This window comes from Triticum aestivum, chromosome 3B (assembly GCF_018294505.1).
Source record: "Triticum aestivum cultivar Chinese Spring chromosome 3B, IWGSC CS RefSeq v2.1, whole genome shotgun sequence".
NCBI classification, from domain to species: domain Eukaryota; kingdom Viridiplantae; phylum Streptophyta; class Magnoliopsida; order Poales; family Poaceae; genus Triticum; species Triticum aestivum.
This window is the reverse complement of record NC_057801.1, coordinates 751,165,583-751,176,548: the sequence shown is the minus strand read 5'-3', so window position 1 is coordinate 751,176,548 and position 10,966 is coordinate 751,165,583. Positions and strand designations below refer to the sequence as shown.

The 10,966-nt window shown below is 41.4% G+C and overlaps 2 long non-coding RNA genes across 6 annotated transcripts; one reads left to right on the top strand and one right to left on the bottom strand.

Annotated features, from left to right (window-relative positions):
* The first annotated feature begins 1,497 nt into the window (after positions 1-1,497).
* LOC123066342 (uncharacterized) lies at positions 1,498-2,449 on the top strand. Its single transcript, XR_006431318.1, has 2 exons — positions 1,498-1,789; positions 1,995-2,449. It is a non-coding gene; the product is annotated as an uncharacterized lncRNA (long non-coding RNA).
* A 1,906-nt stretch (positions 2,450-4,355) lies between these two features.
* LOC123072191 (uncharacterized) lies at positions 4,356-9,250 on the bottom strand. 5 transcript variants are annotated; one of them, XR_006434902.1, is made up of 3 exons: positions 8,970-9,250; positions 5,488-8,870; positions 4,356-4,610 (listed from the first exon to the last, which is right to left on the bottom strand). It is a non-coding gene; the product is annotated as an uncharacterized lncRNA (long non-coding RNA). The 5 variants fall into 5 exon arrangements; XR_006434900.1 differs by having other exon boundaries at positions 6,922-8,870; XR_006434901.1 differs by having other exon boundaries at positions 4,356-8,220; positions 8,311-8,870.
* Between the last annotated feature and the right edge of the window lie 1,716 nt (positions 9,251-10,966).

Genomic DNA, 10,966 nt, shown 5'->3' with positions numbered 1-10,966 from the left:
ATCCAGCACCGCCAATGAACTTTCTGTTTATCATTTGAGGATCCCCAATAGAAGCCCCTCACCATCCTAGTGAGCTCATCACATGCAGAAAAGGGTAGTTTAAACACGCCCATTATGTAAGTGGGTCATGCTTGCGGTACAGATTTGATGAGTGTCTCTCGACCAGGCTGAGCGGGTAACCTATCTCCCTTTTGAATAAGACATTTTGTGAGGCTCATTTGCAAGTTTGGGAATCATCCTTTAGACAAGCGGCCATCAGGAGTTGGAAGACCCAAATACTTTTCTTCAAAAATAGAACTAGAGATATTGAGAACCTCTCTAACTTCCTCTTGAACCAGCAGGACAAGAAACAAAAGTTGTAAGCATCAAACCATGTTAAGTATATAACGAGCCTTTCTATTTTTTTTCTCGGGAAAAAAAGTTAATAAGAAATCCTAGTGATGTGATTACGGAGAATATTACATGGAGACATAAAGATGGTATGAAGGGAGAGAGAATATTTATAATTTCACAAAATCCCTGAATATTACTACAAAATTTATTAGCGTATATATAGATATAAAAAAGGGTAATTGCATAGGAGCACCTAGGTGCTCCACCCCCTTACATCCAAACCCTATACCCGCATCGAGATTACTAAGAGGGTGCTTGGATATAAGGGACTATTTTTAGTCTGACTAAAAATAGTCTTTTTTAGAGGCTAAAGTTCCAAGCACCCCTGACTAAAGAGAGGCTAGGACTAGTCTTGAGGCTAAAATCTTTTAGTCATGGGAAACCTAGAGGGTGCTTGGATACAAGGGACTATTTTTAGTCTGACTAAAAATAGTCTCTTTTAGAGGCTAAAGTTCCAAGCACCCCTGACTAAAGAGAGGCTAGGACTAGTCTTGAGGCTAAAATCTTTTAGTCATGGGAAACCTACTAAAATATGTATTAGCTCTCTCTCTCCTCATTTAATTCCTCTCCTTAGTTCTGGATTGGAGGGTTTGGAGGATAATAAATGCTCAATAACTAGATTTTAGTCTCTTTAGTATTTGGATCCAAGCATGGGTGAGACTAGCAAGTTTTAGTCCCACTACTTTTAGTCATGGGACTAAAACGTATCCAAGCATGCTCCTACTAAAATATGTATTAGCTCTCTCTCTCCTCATTTAATTCCTCTCCTTAGTTCTGGATTGGAGGGTTTGGAGGATAATAAATGCTCAATAACTAGATTTTAGTCTCTTTAGTATTTGGATCCAAGCATGGGTGAGACTAGTAAGTTTTAGTCCCACTACTTTTAGTCATGGGACTAAAACGTATCCAAGCATGCTCTAACATTGAATGTATACACAATGTATTTAGTTTTGTATCCTTTATTACCATATAATTAATTAGTTGGGACCGTATAGGCCTGTATTGAGGGGCATTAATTGGGCCGCTCGTGTACTCCAGCCTGCAAAGATTGTCTGCATTAACTTGGCCCGCTCCACTCTCTCGTGTGTGTGGCTAGATATTTCCTTCCCAAGCCCATCTACTCTTTCTCTCTTCGCTCCTCCTTGAACCATCGTCCCTATCCGTCCCTCTCCCTCTGCCCCGGCGAGCCACCATCCTGCTCCGCCCCGTGCTGCTGTGGCCCGCCTCCAACGCCACCCGCCTGTCGCCGGCGCTCCGGACGAAGCTCCGCTGCCACATCAACTCCAACCGCTAACGGATTCGACCCCCCAACCGACCCCAACGATGGATCCGGGTACGGGGGAAGCACGAATCCGTCACTGCAGATCCTGCACGGGCTGAGACTTCGGGGATGAAGGTCAGCGACTAGGCGAGGATCCTCGAAGTTGAGACCGTCTTTTTCTTTCCTCGTTGTTTCACTTTGAATTTTTTTCGTTCCTCAAATTTCTCTCTAAGGTTTCCTGGAACTTTTTTCCTCGTCAACTCTCACACCCAATGGTGTTGAGATCGTCCACTTTTCCTCGTTTTGCCTGTAATTTTTCTTTCCTCCAATTTTCTCTCAGAGGTTTCGTGGAAAAAGTTTCCCCGTCAACTCTGACACCGTTGGGATGCAACGGCAGCGGCCAGCAGCAATGCAATGTTGCCGCTGGGGCAGTGACTGCTTGTGGCAGCCAAAAGCAAGCAGCAGCTGCAGTACGCGGCGCTGGGCAAGGGGCTATTTGCGTCAGCGAGCAGCGGCAGCCATGGCTTCAGCAAGCATCAGGAAATAGGTGGCTCAGACTGAGATGGGGAGCAGCAAATCCATGCCGTTCTGTACCTGCTCGCCCTGTTTCTAGGAATCCCGGTAGCTATCCCCCTGTTTTTTTTTACGAGAAATCCCCTGGTTAATTGGTACCCGCCCATCGATCCAGGAAGTTATTGTAAAAAAAAATATTCAGGAAGTTTATATGTAGCTTCTCTGTCTTCCAAGATGTAACCAAGATGTTTGTCTTCCAGGATCATGAAGTAAACTTCCTGGATCGACTAAGATGTACTCCCTCCGTTCCTAAATAGATGACCCAACTTTGTATTAAGTTTAGTATAAAGTTGGGTCATCTATTTTGGAACGGAGGGAGTATTTTCTTTCTTGAAATATATAACCAAGAAGTTGGATATTAAGTAAACCAGGATATATCTCTATCTTCCAAAATGTATTCTTTTTTCACACTAGTACAAATGCCCGTGCGTTGCACCGGGCAAAAAATTAAATATAACATGCTCCATGTGCCATTATGCGACACTTTTTTAATCTGATCAAACCTTAAAAATAAGGTTACACTGAGTATTTCTTTTCGGACCATGAAATTTTTATGTACCTTAACAATGTTTATCATGACCTATTTCAGCTCCTCATTTTCATTTCATCCTATGAAACAGTAGTTGTGTATGGAATATTCTTTCAATAAACATGATCATTTTTGTACTTTGAGAAGGTGTTTTTTCAGATTTTCAGGAATATTTTTGAAGATGGAATTATTTTTATGGTGACGGTCATTTTTCGGAATATTATAGTTCATGTCTTTTTTATTTTGCACTGTTTTTTGGGGTTTGGTCTATTAAGAGTGGAGGGTGTTTATTGCTAGCAGCTAGCTCAGAGTCGTCGCTGCTTCTTGCTGCGTCCTACTATGCTAGTCACTGCTCATTTGGTCTTGTCTCAAATACCTATGTATGTAGCCAACAATCAGAAAGAGAGAGAAAAAAACGTGTCTCGTACCTTTCCCTACTCAGATTCTAAATAATCTCCATTCTCCAACCTAGTTGCATTGTTGAAGGCGACGACGACAAGTGATTGCATTCCCCATGCACCACCTGCGATGGCGTTCCAGGCGCTCACCTTCTCGCCCTTCCCCCTCCATCTCGCCGTCACGCGGCGCCGGGTCCACGTGCTCGTCGTGGCTGTGGCCGCGGACCAGACCCCTCCGCCCCCACAGGCCTCCCCCTCCGAGCCGGCGAACAGCCTGAGCCGGCTCCTCCGGGAGCTCGGGCAGCGGAAGAAGGTTGCGGGTTTTTGTCCACCATTCATAAACAATTATAAAAAGTAAAAATAAATCACACGTGAAGAAAATAGATGAAGATGCTCTACATGACTTCTTCTATTAGGTAGTAGCAAAATAAGAAAGCAGTATCCCGCAAATAAATAATTGAAAATAAAACAGAAAAACAGTATATACAATGTGTACTGAAACAACACGTTTGTTCTGAAGAGAGAAGCTACTGGACGAGCCGAGGAAGGACGACGACCGGACCTAGGCCCCCATCAGTGACGGCTCCCGCTGCTGGTGGTGGCGCGGCGGTACCCTCCACAGCTGGGCGGCCCGGCGCGGCGGCTCCCGCAGCAGCTTGGCGGCTCGGCCGGGCGGCTCTTGCTGCTGACGGCGCGGCGGACCGGTGGCTCCCGCTGCAACTCGGAGCTGCCGATGGCACCCTCGTTGCTCCAGCTGGTAAAACCCAACTTCCTCCAGTGATTGATGGTTGTGTGAGCTCGTTGCCACGCCCGTAATAGCCATGGCTGGACGAATATACTGATACTAATTACCGTAGCAGCTGGTCATGCTTCATTCTGGGTACATTGACTTAAATTGTATTATACACTGAAAAATGTTTAGATGCCGATGAGCATTTTCTAACTATAACCAGAGATGATTTTGAGTTCCATCTTTTCCTGGATCTCCTCTAAGTCATATGGTGGAGGATCTAAATATATGTTGTGCATCCTGGCATATGCACTTCGGTGGAATTTGACAACATATAACGAATTGATAGATAAAAAAAAATAAGCAGGCAACATATGTCCACTTAGTACATGGAAGAGACAGAATATCACACAAAAATCTACCTGTAAAAAATATATCCCACAAAAATAATGAAGTGATGTCACAAAAAGGTTGTTCGGTTCAAATGACATGACAAATTAATCTGAGTTTACATCAAGCAAAATAATAATTCTTCCGAGTCAATGTCTTAGAAATCGACAAAATTCAACCTCTTAGAATTTAAAATAGCAACTCAATGCACTAAATATAGAGCTTGTTCCTCTTTGGAGTCCACAATTGTCAACGTACTTCCTTGGTGATGGCGGCCCTTCCTTTGTGCCGCTCACAATTGTCGGGGCACCATTCCTAAGTCTTGAGATTCCTCCACTGAAATGTTTGAACGTTAATTATTTGTAAGGAAGTTAAATTACAATCTATGTGACATTCATAGTAGCCTCCTAGCTATGTCAACAAAAGGAATAAGTGAATACAAACAGCATAAGGATAAGCTATGCATGGATGCTATAAATTACATGGATGATCAAATGGTGAAAGCAATTGTAGAGAAGCAATATAGGAACATGTGTCCATCTTCTCCTAGGATTTTAGATAAACTTTTGTGATGTCATTCCCTTGGCCACTAAGTGATATAAGTATCGTCCCTCACACCCCACATGCTGGCCGTCGACAAATGAATCATTCCCAAACACATTATTGTTATCTAGATGTACATTATAAGCACATTGCCTTTCGGTAAGATCTGAGGCGATGACAAAAACAGATCATTTTATTGCTCTTTCAGCTTGATTGTATAAAAACGTGGAAAATAGTAATGACTTTTTCATTGGCGTTTTGCAGCAATAAAATGGTAGTGGTAGTGTAGAACAGAGACATACAGAGTATATCATGTTTTATTTTCTAAACTTGAAAGGATAATTTATAATGAAGAATAGAAATTCATACAAATGCCTCAATTTTTCAGAACTTCCTCAGAATGAGAGCAGAAGGACGCTTTATTTTTCTTGCATTTTCCGTAGAAAAATTCTTAAATATAGAGCTAAAGCTAGAATTTTGACTTCTAAAATCTGAAGATGACACAAGTGACTGAGTACACATGACACACTGAACGATTAGACCATCCATCATGTACTCGACGCATCGCGAGAGAACGAAAAAGAACACTTGCAACGCATCACATCTATGTCATGATGGATGAGAGATGCGTTTATGAAAAATATAAGTATTTCTGATAATGTACTGTCACAGGGTATGTAGCATGCCATATTTTCTGGGCTGTTTGTCGATTCACAGCCTGCACACATATATGCAGATTGATTTATGTAACAAAAAATTTAGACAGAGAAATGCCATACAAACAGTAACAAAATCACATTAGAAATAAACAGAGTATATGATTTCAGAAGAAAAAATTGTTTGCAATAGCTTTTTCAAATTAAATTAGCAAAAAAAGATACAGTGATCAGTCGATTGTACGTGTGTTAACTGAATGCCATCTTGCAATAGTGACTTCCTGTAACTCTCACTTGCAAAACTCTACATGTTGTAACCATACAACACTATAGTTATGTATTGATTTTAGCAAATAAAGCTATTCTATTACATCGGATGAATCTCCATAATAAAATTTGCCATAACCAGATTCTCCATGAATAATTCAGTTCACTTGTCAAGAGAAAGTAAAAAAACTAAATATGTATAGTATGATTGGAAGATAATAAGAAAAGGGAGCATTAAATATCCCAGGACCAAACTTGCAAGATTTTCAGCTTGAAAGTAAACATACCACTTTCAATACCAACTAAAGTACTCCTTATTCCCTATTCAGTTTAGGTTAGCTATCAGACCAACCCAAACTGGTGGAGATACAGCAAACCAGAACATAGCCTCTTAAATTAGTTGTTATAAGGTTGTGATTCCATGATGTTATATAGTGTGTGATATAAAAGGCTTCTTCATCATTGTCTGAACCCTTGGAAGCCTAATCGTGGCACTGAAAAATTGTTTAGAACTAGGTTCAGAGAGGAAGCGGAGCAGCAACAGTTTGGGTTCAGAGAAGATTAGGAACAACAATTCGTTGGAGAAGGAGAGGTACAGCAGTCGAGGGCAGCATCAGAGACCAAAAGCAGCAGGTTAGGGGCGGCAGCAGAGGATCAGAAGCAGAGATGTATTCGAGGGAGAAGAAGAGCAGCAGCCAGCGGGCGAGGAGATTCGGTGAAGAACTTGGGGGACACACGACAGCAGAGGTCTTGGAGATGAGCTGCGGTGGCCTTCGCCAAGAACCAGAGACCAGCGCCCCTTCGTCTGGTGGTTTTGGCTTTTCTTCCTGACCACCCTCACCGATGTTGGCAGTGTTCAGTGTTCACCTAATCCTAATGTGTCCAAATGTGTTCAATCACAATGCGATGAATTGAGCCACTGCACAACATGCCTGTGAGGGGCGGACGTGTTGAGGAACTTGGTCATGAGATCAGTTCAGGACATATGACATCAATAAGGGTTAGCCAGTTCAAGGAACTGGGTCGCGGGAAATATGGGGATGCTACACAAACTTGAAGTACTATAGAATGCAAATATTTACCATTTCAGAGTGCACATATGTGTTGCAGATGTTTTAAGAAGCATGAGTTTCACATCTGAATAATGTAGATACAGATTAGTAACATGATCAAGAAGGTACCTCACTGCAGCAAAGATGGTCAACATCTCTTTCATCAGTCGAGTCGTTGCTTGCTAGATTTGTTCTGAAGAAGCCAAACTTGCTAGATTTGTTCTTAAGAAGCCAAACGATAACAAATAAAATACTTGCAACTAAATTAGAGATTTAAAAGGACAGGAGAATGAACATAAAAAGTAGTATAGTTCAGAAACAATTAAGTGTGTACATCCTGTATTAAGTTTGATCCTATGATGATCCTTATCACATTGTACACTGCACGAGGGAATCGGTGGTTTATACAAACCACTTAATTGTTCAGAGCAGTAGGTATTCTAACCACATCTCTAATATGTTAGAACCCACAACTAAATCTAGGGTGCTGCTCATAAGGATAATTTCTGTAGTTGCACAGAGAGTGAAGGAGGTCCTTTGGTTGTAGTATGTGTGAATCTTTCTTTGCTGAGATCATGTGTATCCAAATAATTTCCAACTCCCAAACATTTGCTCGGTGACGGACTAAACAAAAAAATGTTTGCAGTTATAAGACATAAATGTTTGTCACATTATTCACATAAAAAGCTACTTTGCAAGCCTATCTTCTTCATATTCAGAGAGCAGATAAATGAAACATTGGAGTTGACGGATATCTAGAAACATACTCCCTCTAACAAATATAGGACCTGTTAGATCACTACTTTAGTTATCTATATAAAAGGTCTTATATTTGTTTACAGAGGGAGTACATGATAAGCGAGAACATAATACATCATCCAAGAAACTGAATACTTGAGCACTCCCAACTGATGTTTCCTTTCAGGATGTGTGTGCTATTCTGGTCCCAACTTGCATTGTTGTTTTTTTGTGTTGAAATATGAAAGCTCTACCGAAAGCACGACAGGCCAAGCAGATGGCGGTAATAGTATTACCCATTTAAAAATATCCTCCTATAACTGAAATATTTATCTTAGACCTATCCAGCAAACTATGTGTCATGTGTCTTTCATAAAAAATTACCAAAGAAACATTGCAGATCAAGTAAGATAATGTACATTATCTCACATAAAGGAAAGCATCCATCCTTTCATTTGGTCGGCCACCTTTATTTCAGGAAGTATAACCAGGAAATTGATCGTAGTTGTCAGATGCTCATAATTCAATTCATTTTTAATCTGCAAGGCTGTATAAAAGGCTTTTTTTTTGCGGGGTTGTATAAAAGGCTCTTGATTAGGCTAGTAGCAGAACTTACTAATGTGTGTGCCCGTCGATCGGCTTGTATGCATCAGTAGATGTCCATACATGCAGGACTATGACTTTGCATATCTATGTGGCATCACAGAATGAATTCATTATCCATCATGCTAGACATTTTGTCAAGCCAATGTAATTAATTAAGACGTGCTAGGAGCAAACTTGGAGCTTGAGTCCATCAGCAGGGCGGCCTTGTTTAAGATTCAGGTCAGTAAATCCCCAAGCTCGTTTTTATAACCTTCTGCCTCTTCCTTCGTTGTTGAATCAATCGATCAATGGACTTGGTCTGCTGTCTAGTCTGTCGATCCATGCTCCCAGTGGCTGTCACTTCCTCAAATAATCAGGCTTCCACAACATCCTGCACCATGGCATGCGCCTCCGCCCTCACATCCATCTTACCCTCTTGTTCCCGGTCAACATATTCAGGCAGTAAAGCATCAACCATGACCTCCTCCCCGGCCTCGCCCGTGTCGCTGTCATCAACAATCTCGACGGCACGCTCCACCGGCACCTTCGATGTGCCCCCCTTCTTCTCCTCCTCGGTCCAGCATGAAGGCCTGCATCGACGAAGCTCCTGATCAAGGTTTTCTCTCTGATAAATCAAGCAGTCCTAATCTCTCTGAAAAATCCTCAATTTACATGTTCTCCTTCCTTCCCAGCCATGGCCAAGACTATACTCCTCCTCCTTTCATTGAAGGGACTTTCTCAGCCATGTCATTTATCTACAATCAGAAAAATCAAGGTAAATAATACAGATTTATTTTCTTCAACAGATAGTATAACATGGAACAATCAGATGGACAGAAAGATGCAGTACTCACAGCAAAGATAAAGCTCATGAACATTGGCTTGGACAAACACACAAACACCTTGTGTGCAAAAATTAACAGAGAACATCCACAAGCTATGACCAGCTAAATATATCCCTGTTGGTGAGAAGCATCAGTTGAGGTGGAGGGCAGTGCAGAGGGGAGGGTGAGGTCGCCGGTGAGTGCAACAACGACCGGCTGGCGGTGGGCCTTGTCCTGGATGCGCTGGAGGGGCGTCTCCCTCGAGCACAGGACGAGGAGGCAGGGGACGAGCTATAGGAACTCCATGGTGGAGGTCTTGGTGGGTTCGACGGCGCCGGATCGGGTAGAGGAGGTGGAGGGAGCGCGGATCCGGGAGGTAGGCGCCGGATCTGGCTGGTGGAGGTCCCGTGGCGGCGTTCGAATCTCCGAGGAGAGCTCGAGGACTGGACATCCATGGCGCTGGCGCTGAGCTCCTGGAGAGGAGAGACAAGAAGATTAGAGAGAGAGAAGGCATGGAAGCGGCGGCGTGACCTGGGTGGTCGGCGGCGGCGGCGCCGGTCGCCGGACGACGCGCGAGGGAAGCCAGGGAGGAGGCGCACGGGAGGAGGAGCTCGGGGTCGGGCGCTGGTGGTGACGGCGGCACTCGGGCCTGGGCGGGCCAGATCTGGGCTAGAAACGTTTTTCTCTCACTTTAAAAAAGACCGCGGGTTGAATATCGAAAACCATAGGGACTTTTCTGCAAAAATAGCGACGACGTACGACAGAAACCCTGCGTGCTTTATTATTATATATATATATATATATATATATATATATATATATTATTATTATTATATACTAGCAAAAGGGCCCGTGCTCGTTGCAACGGGAGAAAAAATTCATAATTTCAAATGGTCATGATCACATTTCGTTGCATCACCGAGATACAATATCTCTCTCAATTTCTCGAAATCATGAACATTTTGAAATTATGAACAATTTGTTAAACTCATGCACATATTTGAAATCGCAAACAACATACTATTACAAATTTCTGAACATTTTCTACAATCAAGAACATTTTTTCAATTTATGAATATTTTTTGCTATTTACAAACATTTTTTAGAAATTGTGAACATTTTTAAGCAATTTTCCTGAACTGGCAAACATTCTATAATCGATGAAAATATTTAGAAATTGGGTGGAATAGTTATTGAATTTGACGAACTTTTTTTGATTTAGCGAACATTTTTGGAAATGCCCGTGCCTTGCAACGGAAAAAAACTATCAAGTTATACATGTGTGGTAGATATAAAAAAGTATGAATCAAATTCACAAAGTATATACAAATCATGTCATGATGCGATAAGACACTTTTAAAATGTAATTTCAAAAAAGAACAATATGATGCTCATCAAGACTTGATTTTTTAAGGCGTCACAACAAAATATTTTGTGGCTGAGCAAACTGCATTGACGGACCCTGCCTGAGCTATACTGATAAATAAAGTGTCTCGTCTGGACTTAGCGTAGCGGTGTTTACCATAACCACTATTGTGATATGAAAATAAGCATAACTGTGTATGGAAGCAAAATAGACATTTAGTCATTTTAATATAGCTTACAAAAACAAACCCTTAGAAAGTTATGTCAATTTTGTTGGGTTCAGCGTTGTACAAAACACGGAAACCCTTTTTTACCCAACGCGAAGGACTAAATAAAATCATAAAACGAGCTATATAGATCTCCTAATAAAACCTTTATGGAACCTACAATTAGTTTTGTTCATTATTTACGGATGTGTTTTAATTTTTGTGAACATTTTCTAAAAGCTGATGGACATGATTTTTAAATTCCTGAATATGCTTTGAATATTGGCTCATTTAAAAAAATCATGAACATTTTTTATTTCATGAAATCATTAGAAATCGTGATTTGTTTATAATTTGTGAGCAATTTTTTAAGTCATGAACATTTTTTGATTTTTAGAATATTTTTTAAATTCACAAACAGTTTACCATTTTCCTACTTTTTTTCAGAACTCGCAA